Here is a 14,119-nt window from a genome sequence, read left to right as displayed (position 1 = left end):
AATCTTCTTCTGTCCTGTGAATCCCCGGGCATGCGATTCATCTTTTCATTCCACAAATGTCTATGAAGTACCTGTGCAATAGTTTTCTTTTTTATTTTAAATCAATTTATTGGGGCTCATACAATAGATCAATTGTGTAAAGCACATCTATACATTTGTTGCCCTCATTATTCCCAAAATTCGCTTGCCTCTTGGGTTCCCGGAATCAGCTCATTTTCCTTTTTCCCCCTCCCCCTCCCTTCCTCCTCCCCTCTCCCCCATGCACCCTTGATAATTTATAAATTATTATTGTATCTTATATTACACTGCCCGGTGTCTCCCTTCACCCACCCCTCTGCTGCCCGTCCCCCAGAGAGGAGGTTATATGTGATCAATTCCCCCTTTTTACACCCCCTTTCCCTCCTGGTATCGCCACTGTCACCCCTGGTCCTGAGAGGTTCATCTGTCCTAGATTCCCTGCGTTTCCAATGATGGTGGCTCTCAATGACTTCTTTCTTTGTCAATGCGTGACACGCACTAAAATTCACTTCTGTCGAGCCCATTCTGACTCATTGTGACTTTACAGGACAAAGTAGAACTGCCCTTTGCATTTCCAAGGGTGTAAATCTTTACTAGAACAGAAAGCCTCGCCTTTCTCCTGGGGAAGGACTGGTGATTTTGAACCGCTGACTCGTGGTTAGCAGGCCAATTCACACCCATTATGCGACCAGAGCTCCTTATCTGCCTCCATATAGAAGTTTGTTTCTTTTCCCTTCATAAATCTGGACTCGTTTTGTCACTGTTTTGACCAGTAGAATGCGGAAGTGAAATTATGCAAATCCAAGCCGAGGTCTTAAGCGCATCGGAAGCTTCGGCTGTCTTCCTCTTGGAACATTTCATCTGGGAATTCATCTGCTCCGCTGTAAAAAAAGCACATAAGGCACACAGAGAAGTCCATGTGAAGCTAGTATCACTTCAACCCCAAGCCAGAACCCATTTCCATGGCGAGCCATTTTAAAGGAGGTCATTTGGACCTGCCAATGATCTTATTGTTACAGCCATATGGATCATATGAAACAAAAGAACTAATTGATGATCTCATAAAATTACAAACAATAATATACTGTTTAAGAACTATGTGTTGGATGGTTACTTAATAGATAACTAAAATAACATACTATGTACCAAGCCAAATATTAGGACTTAGCTAGGCACATAGCATTAGTTCATCATTAAAATATAGACATTAAGATCTATGTCAATAACCTTTTAGAAATCAATTAAATAGGAAGTTCTAACGATTACTGATAACAAGAAAGTATATAAACTCTGGTACATACACACAATGGAATATTATATATCCTGAGAAAACAATGACAAGACTATCAAACACCTCATGGACATGTACAAAATTGGAAGACATTAGACCCAACAAAGTCAATCAATCTGATCAAGATAAATATTTCTTTTTAAAAAAATCATTTTATTAGGGGCTCATACAACACATGACACCATTAGCTTTGAAAACTATGAAGAGGTGGGTGGGGAGGGGTGAGAGGAGTGGGGCATGACAGGAAGGAGGGAGGGTAGGTGGTATAAACAAGGAGAAATAGCTACATCCATAGGGGATGGTGTTACTGGGACACCGTCACTGTTAGGATGTAGGGGCTGTGTAGTTACAAGTATGTGTTTCGTTATATGTGTTGTATTCCACAAAGAAGAGGGAGACCACAAGAATAAAGAGAGTATGGGAACTTCAGCCTAACTTTTGGATATCTATTTTTGAGGATTCTGCCCACTGAATACCAAGGAAACCTTCTTTAACACTGTTACTTCTCCTCAGTTCAAACTACGAGCACTGTTAGTGGCAGCCATGGGCTGTTTATTATTATTATTATTATTATTATTATTATTATTATTATTATTAAAGTAAAAGGCATGACACCCCTGAACCTGACTTCACCCAGAGAAAGCTACTTAGGAGGGAACATGTTGCTGAACGGAGCTCCAGCTTTGAATACATTCTTCAGCATGGACGTGCCGCACTGAGGAAAGTCAGGGTCATTCATGACGAGTACTCATTTGCCTTCTGGTTTCTGCTGTTATTGCTGTTGCTGGAGAAGGGTAGTGTGTACTGGACTGTAGGCATTATAGCTGCTTAAAAATATGGCTCTATGTAACTGAAGATTCACTCTTTCAAAGAGCTGTACACAAATCTCTTGAAAAGTCTTTCTATTAATCTTCCTTCCCTGGCCTCACTCCATTACTGCCTTCCTTAGGACCCAAGCTGATTGTATTAGAATCATTGAATTTCCTCATCATGGTACACACATACTTCCTGTAAAATCGTTTGGGGGACACATCTGACCATCCAGGTTCACTAAAGAGAAGGAGAATTCAATTCCACATCTGCCCAAGGACAATTCCTTCTACTTCTTTGCTGGGTTTGATAACATGCTGTAATAGCTACACAGAACACACAGATAATATTCTGATTCTGGGATTTATTAGGGAAGTTCACATGTCAGAATTTTTAAAAATGTTAAGGATATAGTTCTTTAGCTGCGGTGGCTCTTCTCAGCCATGCCTGCAGGCAGGCCTCTCTCTGATCCTTAGCCCCTCAACCACACGGTCCTTTGGCCTTTGGCCTCCTTTGGAAAGTATTGCAAAGTTCAAAGGCACGCTCCTCTGCTTTCCAGCCGGGAAGCCTGCTGCGCTTTCTCATGGTCCTGGTTCTGGTGCATCTGTTGCTGCACTTGCGGATCTTGGACATGCTCTACTTATTCCTCTGTCTTGATGCTCTTGAGGTCTTTTCCTTCCCACATCTGAGACGGCTTACTTCACACTCAATGGAAGGGAAAAACGGACCAAGCCCCACACTATAGTCCTATGCATCTTGTTTGCATGTTCCTACCTAGTCATTTGTGGGAGTTACAAAGACAGTAGGGTACGGCCAGTAACTCACTTTACTCTACTTCCCCAGCTCTGATGGGGTACACAAAGAACAAACAAAACCACTGGACCCAGAATTGGATCCTGGAAACCTAAAAGTCTATTTTTTTTCACGTATAAAGTGACAAGAATGATATTGACCTCATGCAATTTTTAAGAAATTTGACTGTGGTCCTGATGTGGATCACCGTTCAATAGTTTTATATAGACCTAAAAACTGACCTCATGGAGGTAAAATTTATGTGGGATAAAAAACACTCATTTTGAGTTTATTTTTAATTAGTTTTAACAACTATCCTACATTACTGGCACCACAATAATGATATAAATATTTTTATCACTCCAAAATTCCTCTCTCGATCCTTGCAATCTCATTCTACTCTCATCTCCAGGCAGGCAATGATCTGGCACCATAGATTAGTTTTGCCTTCTCTCTAATTTAAGATGAACAGAATAATGCAGTATGCATTCATTTGCATTGCAGTCTTAAACTTTTGTTTGTGAGTTGTATTTATGTTGTTGCATGTAGCAGGAAGTCATTAATTTTCCCATGTGGTGTTACGTAATCCATTGGGTGAATATGCTACAAATCATGTATCCCTTTCACAATGGACACTGGGCTTTCTCCAGTTTGGCACAGTCAAAAACAGTGTTCCTCTGGACCTTCTGGTCCAATGTGGTTAGGGTGCTGGCACATGCTTTTGCTTCTTTCGAGTAAATGCCTGGGTGTAACATTTCTAGGTTATATTTTTACATTTATGTAAGAAAGTAATAGACTCAAACTCTCATATTATTCTCAAGACCTTTCCCCATTCTGCTTCATAAGCAGTGGGCATTGAGATGATTCTCAACGATCGTCGCCCTGCATGTGCCAGAACGGTGCTACGCTCCCTCGGGGTTTCATAGCTGATCTTTTTGCAAGTAAATCCTCAAGAATGTGCCCCAAGATGCCCCTTGTTATACTTGAACTTCCAATTTTGGGGTTAGCAATTGAGTCTGTTAATAAGTTGTACCACCTAGGGAGTTAATACTCATATCAGGTATTAAAACAGCGGTTCTCAACCTGTGGGTCATGACCCCTTTGGGGTCGAACTACCCTTTCACAGGGGTCGCCCAATTCATAGCAGTAGCAAATTACAGTTATGAAGTAGCAATGAAAATAATGTTATGGTTGGGGGTCACCACCACATGAGGAACTATATTAAAGGGTCGCAGCATTAGGAAGGTGAGAAGCACTGTATTAAAAGCGTCTCAGGGGAAAGGGAGGTTAAGAGTGTTGTTAGGTGCCATCGAGTTTGTTCTGACCCAGAGTGGCCCTCTGCACAACAGAACAAAACGCCGCTCCGTCCTTCATCATCTCACCCTTGCTCCTAGGCTTGGGGCCATTGTTGCAGCCATTGTGTCAGTCCGCCTCCACGGGCCTCCCTCGTTTTCACTGCCCCTCTCTGTACTTTACTGAGCATGAGGTCCTTCGCCAAAGACTGCTCTCTCCTGACAATATGTGCAAAGTATGTGTGGTGAAGTCCTCCAACACAGATTTGGTTGTAATTTTGGCGTCCAAGGTAGTTTAGAAACTCTTTATCAGCAATCTAATTAAAATGCATAAATTCTTATTTAATGTCCATCTTTCACATGCATATGATACAATGGAGAATACTATGGCTTGGATCAGGTGCCCCTTAGCCCTTGCTTTTCAATATTGAAAAGTGGTCTCATGCAACATGAGCATTGATTGTGGATCCAAGCAAGACCATATCTTCGACAACTTCAATCTTTTCTCCATTTATCGTGATGGTACCTATGGGTCCAGTTGTGAGGATTTGGGTTTTCTTTACAGTGAGTTGTAATCCACACTGAAGGCTAAAATCCTTGGTCTTCATCAGCAAGTACTTCAAGTTCTCCCCACTTCAGCAAGCAAGGTTGTGTCATCTGCATACGACGGGTTGTTGATAATACTTCCGCAGATCCTTATATCATCCTGTCACAGACCAAATTATACTTCGACAGACCTTGGCATGCCTTTTTGACAATAAATGCAACACCATTCCTCCGGATTGAGTCATTCCCGGCACAGCATACCATACGATTTGATTCAAAATATGGCTGATTCAAAATAGCCAATACCAGTCCATTTCATCTCACTAGTCTCTAGGATATTACTTTTCATGCATTCCATCTTTCGTGACTTCCAATTGTCCTTGATGTATACTTCACACATTCTGAGTTCTAAACATTAGCAGATGTTGGCAGCTGCTGCTTCTCACCGTGAGTTGTGCCCCATGAGCAAACGAAGATCCCGATGGGGCTGTATTCACCATATTGCAGTCACCGGGGGTAGCTCTGCTCTGAGAAAGCAGCTCCGTCCCGCCACTTCCAGTGCCTTCTGCTCCCACGGCAGTGCTCGGCTTCCATTCGTCAGGCCTTCCAGGTCGGACAATGCTTCCATGTGATGACTAAGTTTTCATTGGCTGCGTCCTCTGAAGTGGGCAGTCGATTCTTTCTGCGTAGTCTGTTCTTAGTCTTTGAATCTAATACGAGGAATTCAATCCGATACCAGGGGAAAGGGAGTTGAAGAGGGAGAGAAATGGGTTTGTTATCTTTTCCTCTCGGATCTCTCGTTTGTGAAATACATTCGTCGTTTTGTTTTGTTTTTAGATCTGTGAAAGAAAAATTCGAGGAAAAATGATAGGTTTCTGATCCCGAAGGTAAGGGATCTGAGACCAATGCCAACCAAGCTAGCCCATCAGGGACCAAAGGTTTCTTCAGACAGAAATGGTTTTTCTGTCACTTCCTCCTCTGAGTCTCACCTGGAGATTACTCATTAATCACCTCGCAGTCCCAGGGCTTTCGTACTTTGCAGCTTTCTCCTCGTAGGCCTATTAAATCCTTCCTTAGTACTGTGCACCCTTTATTTATAGCAATCAGTGCAGTTTGTCGTTGTGTATATTTACGTGACTAGTTGGTTAGTACTTTTTACCTGTACTGTGGAGTGAGACACTAAGAGTTTTCTTTTATCCTGTGGCTATAAAAGAACTTTTAAAAAATGAATAAATACATAAAAACAAACAAAAACTAGAATGGGGCTAATTGAACAATATTGCCAAATTAATGTGACTGTAAAATAAAAAGTGAAATTCTGCATGTGTGGCAACTGCCAATTCCCCAGAAAAACCACAGCATCGCCCTATTGATCACACAAAGTTGTTTATTATGCCCTATCGATCACACAAAGTTGTTCAGTGTGGAGAACAGAGTCTTAGTATTATGTTGGAAAGATGTCAGAGGGTTGGGATATGCTTTTGAGTGGTTTAGCAATTCTTTCAATGCGGGGAGTTGAGTTGGCAAAGTTAATAACTCCGTAGCTTGCGACTGGTGCACACAGCAAGATGAGGGGTCTGGAGCAAGTCTTGCTAGGACAGCAGGATGATCTACCTCATAAAACACCTTTTCACTTGAGACAGAAGCTGCTTGAGTGGTCTATTTGAATAAGTAAATTTCAGGAAGCTCCTGAAACAAGCATTAAAGTTATGTACAGGGCAAACATTTCTGGAGCAAATAGTAATATTCTACTGTTGTAAGCTGAGTTCTGATGTTAAGTTATGAGACTATTGGCAAATCAGTTCTCATTCTCATACCCAAACCAGTTTCTTAAGACTGAGTATAGGACAAAAGACCCCTTCTCTGAATGAAGTGACTGTGCTTCCCGGTTGCTCATATTGTTGATGGTTAAACCTGGAGACGTGGTAGGCATGACTGGGATACTAATTGTTACGGTCTCACCTCTTGAATTGAGGCCACAAAGCTGCTAATTATATATGACGTGGCCTTGTTGCAATAAGGTCTAGAATCAAGATGGGAATTGTGCTGCCTTACATTTTGTCCTTTTTCTTTTAAAAGGATTCAAGATTGCTTTACTAGTTTTACAAAGCCTTCATTTCACTGTCAAAAACACATCCCAAATGACATGTGGGAAGAAGTATCAGAAGATGCTAGTTTAATTACTAATCATTTTAATAATTTTTCATCAGCTAAGAAACAGTGGCAGTAAGTATATAACCTAGCTATTTTCTGTCAATTTTAAACACAATGAGATCTCTAGAGGACTTTTTGGAATTGGTGGTATCTCCATCACCAAGATAAATAAAAGTAGGGCAAAGGGTGTGGAAGGAGAGCCAAGAGAGTTACACAGAGACAGTTAGGCAGAACAACATTAATTGGACATGCCCTTACTAGTCAGAGTGCTGGGTATATCGTGGACCACCCACCTGACCAAAATGGAAGGCAGTGTTACTGCATAAAGCACTCCTCAAGTTCCATTGCCATGATATCGCACATACTTTGGGGCTAAGGCTGGGTACACTAGTGATGGACGAAATATACTGGGGCTTGTATAATTGGTGGGTAAAGAATTAAGAAACGCTCCACACTTAGAAAATAAACATATTACACAGTCCCGTAAAAACCTGAAAGCAACTCTACTGGTGATCAGGGTAAAGAATCTCCTAAAAGCAGGGTGGGGTTTGGGCGTGGCTTTCTTTTTCTTTCCCTACATAGTTTCTTCACATCTCTTAAGAGTCTCCCAGAGGATGTACACTGGTACAGATAGGAACTGGAAACACAGGGAATCCAGGGCGGATGATCCCTTCAGGACCAGTGCTGAGAGTGGTGATACCAGGAGGGTGGAGGGAGGGTGTGGTGGAAAGGGGTAACCAATTACAATGCTCTACATATAACCTCCTCCCTGGGGATTGGACAACAGAAAAGTGGGTGAAGGGAGACGTCGGACAGTGTAAGATATGACAAAATAATAATAATTTATAAATTATCAAGGGTTAATGAAGAGGGAGGGGGAGAGGGAGGGAAGGGGGAAATGAGGAGCTGATACCAAGGGCTCAAGTAGAAAGCAAACGTTTTGAGAATGACGATAGCAAAAATGTACAAATGTGCTTGATACAATGGATGTATTTATGGATTGAGATAAGAGTTGTAGGAGCCCCCAATAAAATGATTAAATAATAAAAAAATAGTAGTGTGTGGGGGAACGGCGTCTTTAGAAAGATAGTGCTGCTACAAATCATGGAGCCCTTCACAATGAAATTGTTGCTCTTTGATCCACAGCAGAGCAACAGTAGCTGCTCTCTGCCTTTCCAGAAGTGTGTATGTCTACGCTTTCATAAAGTATTAGTCAGAACCTAACAGCATACAGCAACTCTACATGGAGCCGATCCAAATATCAAACAGTGGTTAGCAGCTTCCTGGCTAACCCTTTACTACCCGCAAGTGTTATACTTCAAAACGTGCTTTTATCTCCTTCAACTGTCCTGGTATTTTTGGCATATACACTTTCTGAATTTATCTCTTCTAGTTATTGTGTTGGCTTCCTGGTACGCTCAATGAGGACACAACTTGCTCTATTTCTTTCTCCCATTGGCCTTTCTCTTTCAGCTTTCTCTTTCAGCTTTCTCTTTCAGCTAATTCAACTGCCACTATTCAAAGGATTATGATTAATAAACTTGGTTTACCTTAGCATCAAATCAGGAACAGTGATTCCCTTCCTTTTGTCCTTCTTTGTTGGCCCCATTCTTTAAATTGTGAGACAGATAGATAGACAGGCAGACAGACAGACACAGAAAGATGGAGAAATCCTCATGACTAGGCCAATAGACATCATGATACATTGCGAACAGATTGAAATGGTCAAGGATTTCATTTTCCTTGGATCCACAATCAACACTCATGAAGGCAGCAGTCAAGAAATCAAACAACTTTCTTAAAACAACTGGCAATAGAAGTTCCATCCAACCTAGTCATTCTATTGCTGGGCATATACCCCAGAGAAATGAGAGACAGCTGCAGCACAGTTCACAATAGCTAGAAGTTTGAAACAGCCCAAATTCCCATCAGTAGAAGAATGAATTAAAAACATCTTTGGCAAATGTGTGCAGTGGAATTGTACGCATCCCTAAAAACCAATGACGAAACCATGATACACCTCATAATACGGAGGGAGTTGAAGGTCATTATGCCGAGTGAAGTTAGTCAATCACAAAAGGACAAATACTGCACCAGTCGTCTATTGCTGTAAGAGTAAACACCAAGATGAAGGCAAACTCATGATTTCAGGCCAGGCAATCTGCTAGCCAACTCTGCCAAGCAATGCAGTCAAGAACCTGACTAGTGCCCATCCTCACTATGTGTCTGTCTTGACAATGACTTTGACAGAGGAGACCTCATTTCAACTGGGATCAGATTTTCAAGATTGGGGCAAAGGAAGATGACCATATAGTGGCTGCCATGAAAAAAATGTGCCGACATACATTCACACCAGTGTAATAAACGATACTGATATTGTAATATCATGCAACGTATTTCTAACCTGTGTTTCCCATTTCCATTTCTTCTTCCTGCTTTCTGAATTTTTCCTCAAGCAATTGCTGCTCTTTTGATCTCAAATGGTTGGTTGTTCTAAAGCAGTATTTTGCAAAGTTGTCAATACCACCTCCTGGGGGCACTGGAATGATCCAGTGGGACTGCACAAGCAGATAGCTACAGGTTCCTCAGGATTATGGACAACATTTCCAGGAGGGTTCTGAATAATTTCTTTTTCACTTTTCTCTGGACAGGAAGAGACCAATAGTTGCACCATCATGGTTGTTCACAAGCTTTTAAGACTACTTGCTACTTTTCTAGTAAGATGTAGAACATATTCTTTGTGGACTGTGATCTGCTAATAGATCTTGATGTCCATCAAAACTCTGGTCCTGAAGCCCCAGGACCAGTGAATCACTCCTTGAAGGTGTTTGGTTATGGTTAAGAACTTTTAAACTTTGCACTAAATATGCTTTCTGATATTCACGGATATATTAGAAGCATATGTAAATACATATGTATAAATTCCCTCTATCAAAACCATATTTATAGGTATAGTTCCATTATTCTTTCCATGCCTGTTTAACTGAGTGTTTACCTAAGTATCCACTTGTAGATTATTCTTTACTACTGTTATGGCTGGATTGTGTATGCAACAGCATTTGCCTCTGTCACCTTTAACCCTGTATTCCTTCCATTTTCTTCCTTTGCTTTGATAAATTTTTTTTGCCCTTGTTATATTATATATTGTCTTTCCCTTTACACAAGTAAAAGTATGCATACTGTGTTAGACTAGAGAAACAAATCCAGGGGCACTCATGTTTGTGTAAGAGAGAGATTTAGATCAAAGAGTAATTGTATACAAAGAAAACATCCCAGCTCAGTCCAGATCAAGTCCATAAGTCAAATATTAGCCCATATGTCCGATACCAGTCTATAATTTCCTCTTCAGACTCATGCAACACATGCAATGATGCCAATTTCAGGAAGATAACAGGCTAGTGGGTGGAGAGTCCTGTGGATCCAGTGGCAATGGAACCATCTCAGCACTGGAAGGGGTCTCCATGTGGCTCCTCTAGCTCCAGGGCTCTGACTGCCATCAGCATGACTCCATGTGGCTTGTCAACAGGACTGTAAAGCAGAGAGAGTGTCCCGCCTCCAGGGAGGAAGACTGGAGTTCCCAGAATCCTCAGGAGAAGGCCATGCCCACACAGAGGCACCATTGACTATGATCTGATTGACAGGCTAGACTACCCCTTCGCTCAAGTTGACAGGAGATTATATTACTGTCACACATACCCTTCTTTCCCCTTCTACCTCTGGTAGCCATCAAAGAATGTTTCTTTTTGTGTAAAACCATTCCTTGACTTTTCATAATAGTTGTAGAATATAATATTTATTCCTTTATTACTGATTTATTTTACTCAGTATGATGTTCTCCATGTTCATCGATGTTATGAAGCATCTTGTAAGTTCAACATTATTCTTTAGTGTAATATAAGATCAAATATAGTAGCCTTCAGTATGGGTTACAACTCAAGGAAAAGAAAACAAAAATCCTCACAACTGGACCAATAGGTAACATGATGATAAATGGAGAAAAGTTTCAAGTTGTTAAGGATTTCATTTTGCTTGGATCCACAATCAGTGCTCATGGAAGCAGTAGTCAAGAGATCAAACAACCCATTGCATTAGGTAAATCTCCACAGCACCTTGTTAAAGTGTTGAAAAGCAAGGATGTTACGTTGAAGACTAAGGTGTGCCTGATCTAAGTCGTGGTATTTTCAATGGCCTCAGATGCATGTGAACGTTGGACATTGAAAAACCGAGACTGAAGAAAATCCGATGTATTTGGAATATAGTGTTGGTAAAGAATATTGAAGGAACTATGGATTGATTGCCCCTAGAAGAAACATCTGTTTGGAAGAAGTATAGCCAGAATGTGCCTTCGAAGGAAGGATGGCAAGACTTGGTCTCACGTGCTTTGGACATGTTGTCAGGAGTGATCAGTCCCTGGAGAAGGCCATCATGCTCGGTAAAGTGGAGGGACAGTGATAAAGAGGAAGGCCCTGGCTGAGACAGAGGGCATGCTGGCTGCAACAATGGGTTCAAGTGTAAGAACATCTGTGAGGATGGTGCAGAATTGGCTGGTGTTTCATTCTGTTGTTGAAACTAACTTGATGGCTTCTAACAACAACAGGATGACACTGTGGAAGTACCATAGTTTCTTTCTTTTTTAAAATATAGTTTTATTAGCATATAATTCACATATCATATAATCCAATAGGATGACACTGTGGAAGTACCATAGTTTCTTTCTTTTTTAAAATATAGTTTTATTAGCATATAATTCACATATCATATAATCCAATAGGATGACACTGTGGAAGTACCATAGTTTCTTTCTTTTTTAAAATATAGTTTTATTAGCATATAATTCACATATCATATAATCCAATAGTTCAATCATATTAAGAAGTATTGTGCTATCATCACCAAAATTAATTTTAGACTATTTTCTTCCTTCTTGTATTCATTGTTGTTAGCTCCCCATTTCACCTCAACCTCTCAGGGCATGCCACTCACTCACTCACTCACTCACTCACTCACTCACTCACTCGAGTCATTACAGACACATGGTGACTCTGTGAGACAAGGTAGAACTGCCTCCTTGAACTTAGAGACTGTAACTGTTTATGGGACTTCAAAGTCCTATCTTTCTCTCACAGAGAGGCTGGTGGTTTCAAACTGCAGACCTTGTGGATCGCAGCCCAACAAGTAACCACTACACCAGTCACTCTCTCTATAGATTTACCTATCCTGGATTCCACATGCAGAAATTCATACACAACCAAACCAACCAGCCAACCAACCAACCAACAAAACCCAACAATGACAAAATAAAACATAGATCAAATGACAAGATGTCACATTTTTAAAAATTTGTTTTGGTTTTGTTTTGTAACTGGCATTTTATTGGTTGTTTTGAGATCAGTACAGAGACATTATGAACAATTTGTACACAATTCTTAATGCACACACCAAAAACCTAAAATGGCAGGTACATACAATTTTTTTCCTAAATTCTAATGACTTTCCAGCTTTAAATTTTGAGGCAATTTAAAAAAAGGGAAGTTATCAAGTATCATCTTAAAATGTTGATAAGCTGTTACAGCTAAAGTCTCACTAATTCACAATTTAATGTCACACATACTTCACACTCAAATGTTCAACCCTTCCCAGCACATAACAAAGTTATCAAGAAAACTGGACTGCCACCACCAAAGGTGTTCCAAAATGCACACCGTGCTGACAAGAAGGCCACCATGACAATGGTTTTCAGACACAATTCTAGCTTAAAAACAACAGCACGGAAACAAAATGTTAAATGTTCAAGTCATACGGATGCATGACAGTGATTCCAAATTGTCCTGCAGTACATGTGCGTTAGGGATTCAACAACTCTCCCCATCCCTTGGAAAGTTATGCTGACATCCAAGAGAGTCTAATCTTCCCAGAATTCGACATCCCAGTATTTTCTGGTTGTAACAAAAAATAGCCGGTGAATGATTTCATGTCTTAAAAAAAAAGCATCTACACTTAAAAAATGGGATGAAGTGGGCTTTCCTCCTTATTACAAATGTTTCTAGAGCTACTAGAAAACTTGCATTTATAAAATAGTTGATAAAAAATACTCCTCTGGTTTGTACAAGAAGGGAGATAACAGGGCCCACTGATAGACATGGTAGATAAGCATCCATCAGACTTGGCTTCTTTTTCTCCTGCTCCATCAGAAGCTAGGCGCTCATACATCTCCTTTAGTTTCTGGGTCAGCTACTGCAGCCTGCTTTCCCTTTGCTTCCCTTTTCCCTTCTGCTTCCCTTTTTTGTCTCAAGATGTATCCTTTCCTGTTGCCTTTTTAGGCTTCCTCTCCACTTTAGCAGGCGAGGGTTTCACGGACAACCTCGCCAGTCTCCTCTTGGGCTCCTCCTCCACCGCCCCATTTGGCTGGCGCAGCTGACCTTCCTTTTGGGCTGCCTGGCTGTGTTGAGCGCTCTTGCTAGTTGCCTGCAGCTAGCAAGATGCAAGGAGAGCTTTCTCGAAGCTGGTTGCCCGGTGGCTGTCGCTCTGCTGGCCGCCAGAGCTGCCAGATGTTACATTCTAACCTAATATCATCCATAATTGACTTTACAATGCTCTGTCTGATAACAAGGCCATTAAAAACAAAAACCAAGGCTATGCACTTCCTTGGACTATTGTCAGAGGGGATTTACCAAGAGTTAATCTACTTGGGAACCCTGCAAATGGATTTTGGGCTTTCACTATCATCCTTCCGCAAACTGGATGTTGCGAATTTAAGCTCCGACACTATCCCCTCCTCCGGATTTGGATTTTATTATTTATTATCCTTGGATCATACAGGCTGAGGTTCTTCTTCCATGTGAGCTTAGGTGATTCTTCATTTAGATGGCTGCTTTATTGTGGACAAGCCTTTGAGACCTCAGATGCTATTCTTTCTGATCCAGGGGTCCTAAAACTTTTTAAATGGGCCCAGTTCACTGTCCCTCAGACCCGTTGGAGGGCTGAACTATACTTTAAAAAAACTATGAACAAATTCTTATGCACATGGCACATATCTTATTTTGAAGTAAAAAAAAACAAATGGAGCAAAAACACCGGCGGGCCAAGTAAATGGCCTTCATGGGCCGCATGCGGCCCGCGGGCTGAAATTTGAGGACCCCTGGGCCAGAATTTGAGGACCCCTGGGCCCTACACCATCTGATTTCTTCACTATACTTTGCTACAGCATCATCTCAGG

This window comes from Echinops telfairi, unplaced genomic scaffold (genome assembly GCF_000313985.2).
Source record: "Echinops telfairi isolate 266 unplaced genomic scaffold, ASM31398v2 ScPeMD7_5592;HRSCAF=6446, whole genome shotgun sequence".
In the NCBI taxonomy this organism is placed as follows: Eukaryota; Metazoa; Chordata; class Mammalia; order Afrosoricida; family Tenrecidae; genus Echinops; species Echinops telfairi.
The sequence above is the reverse complement of the archived record's forward strand: the minus strand, read 5'-3'. Positions refer to the sequence as shown.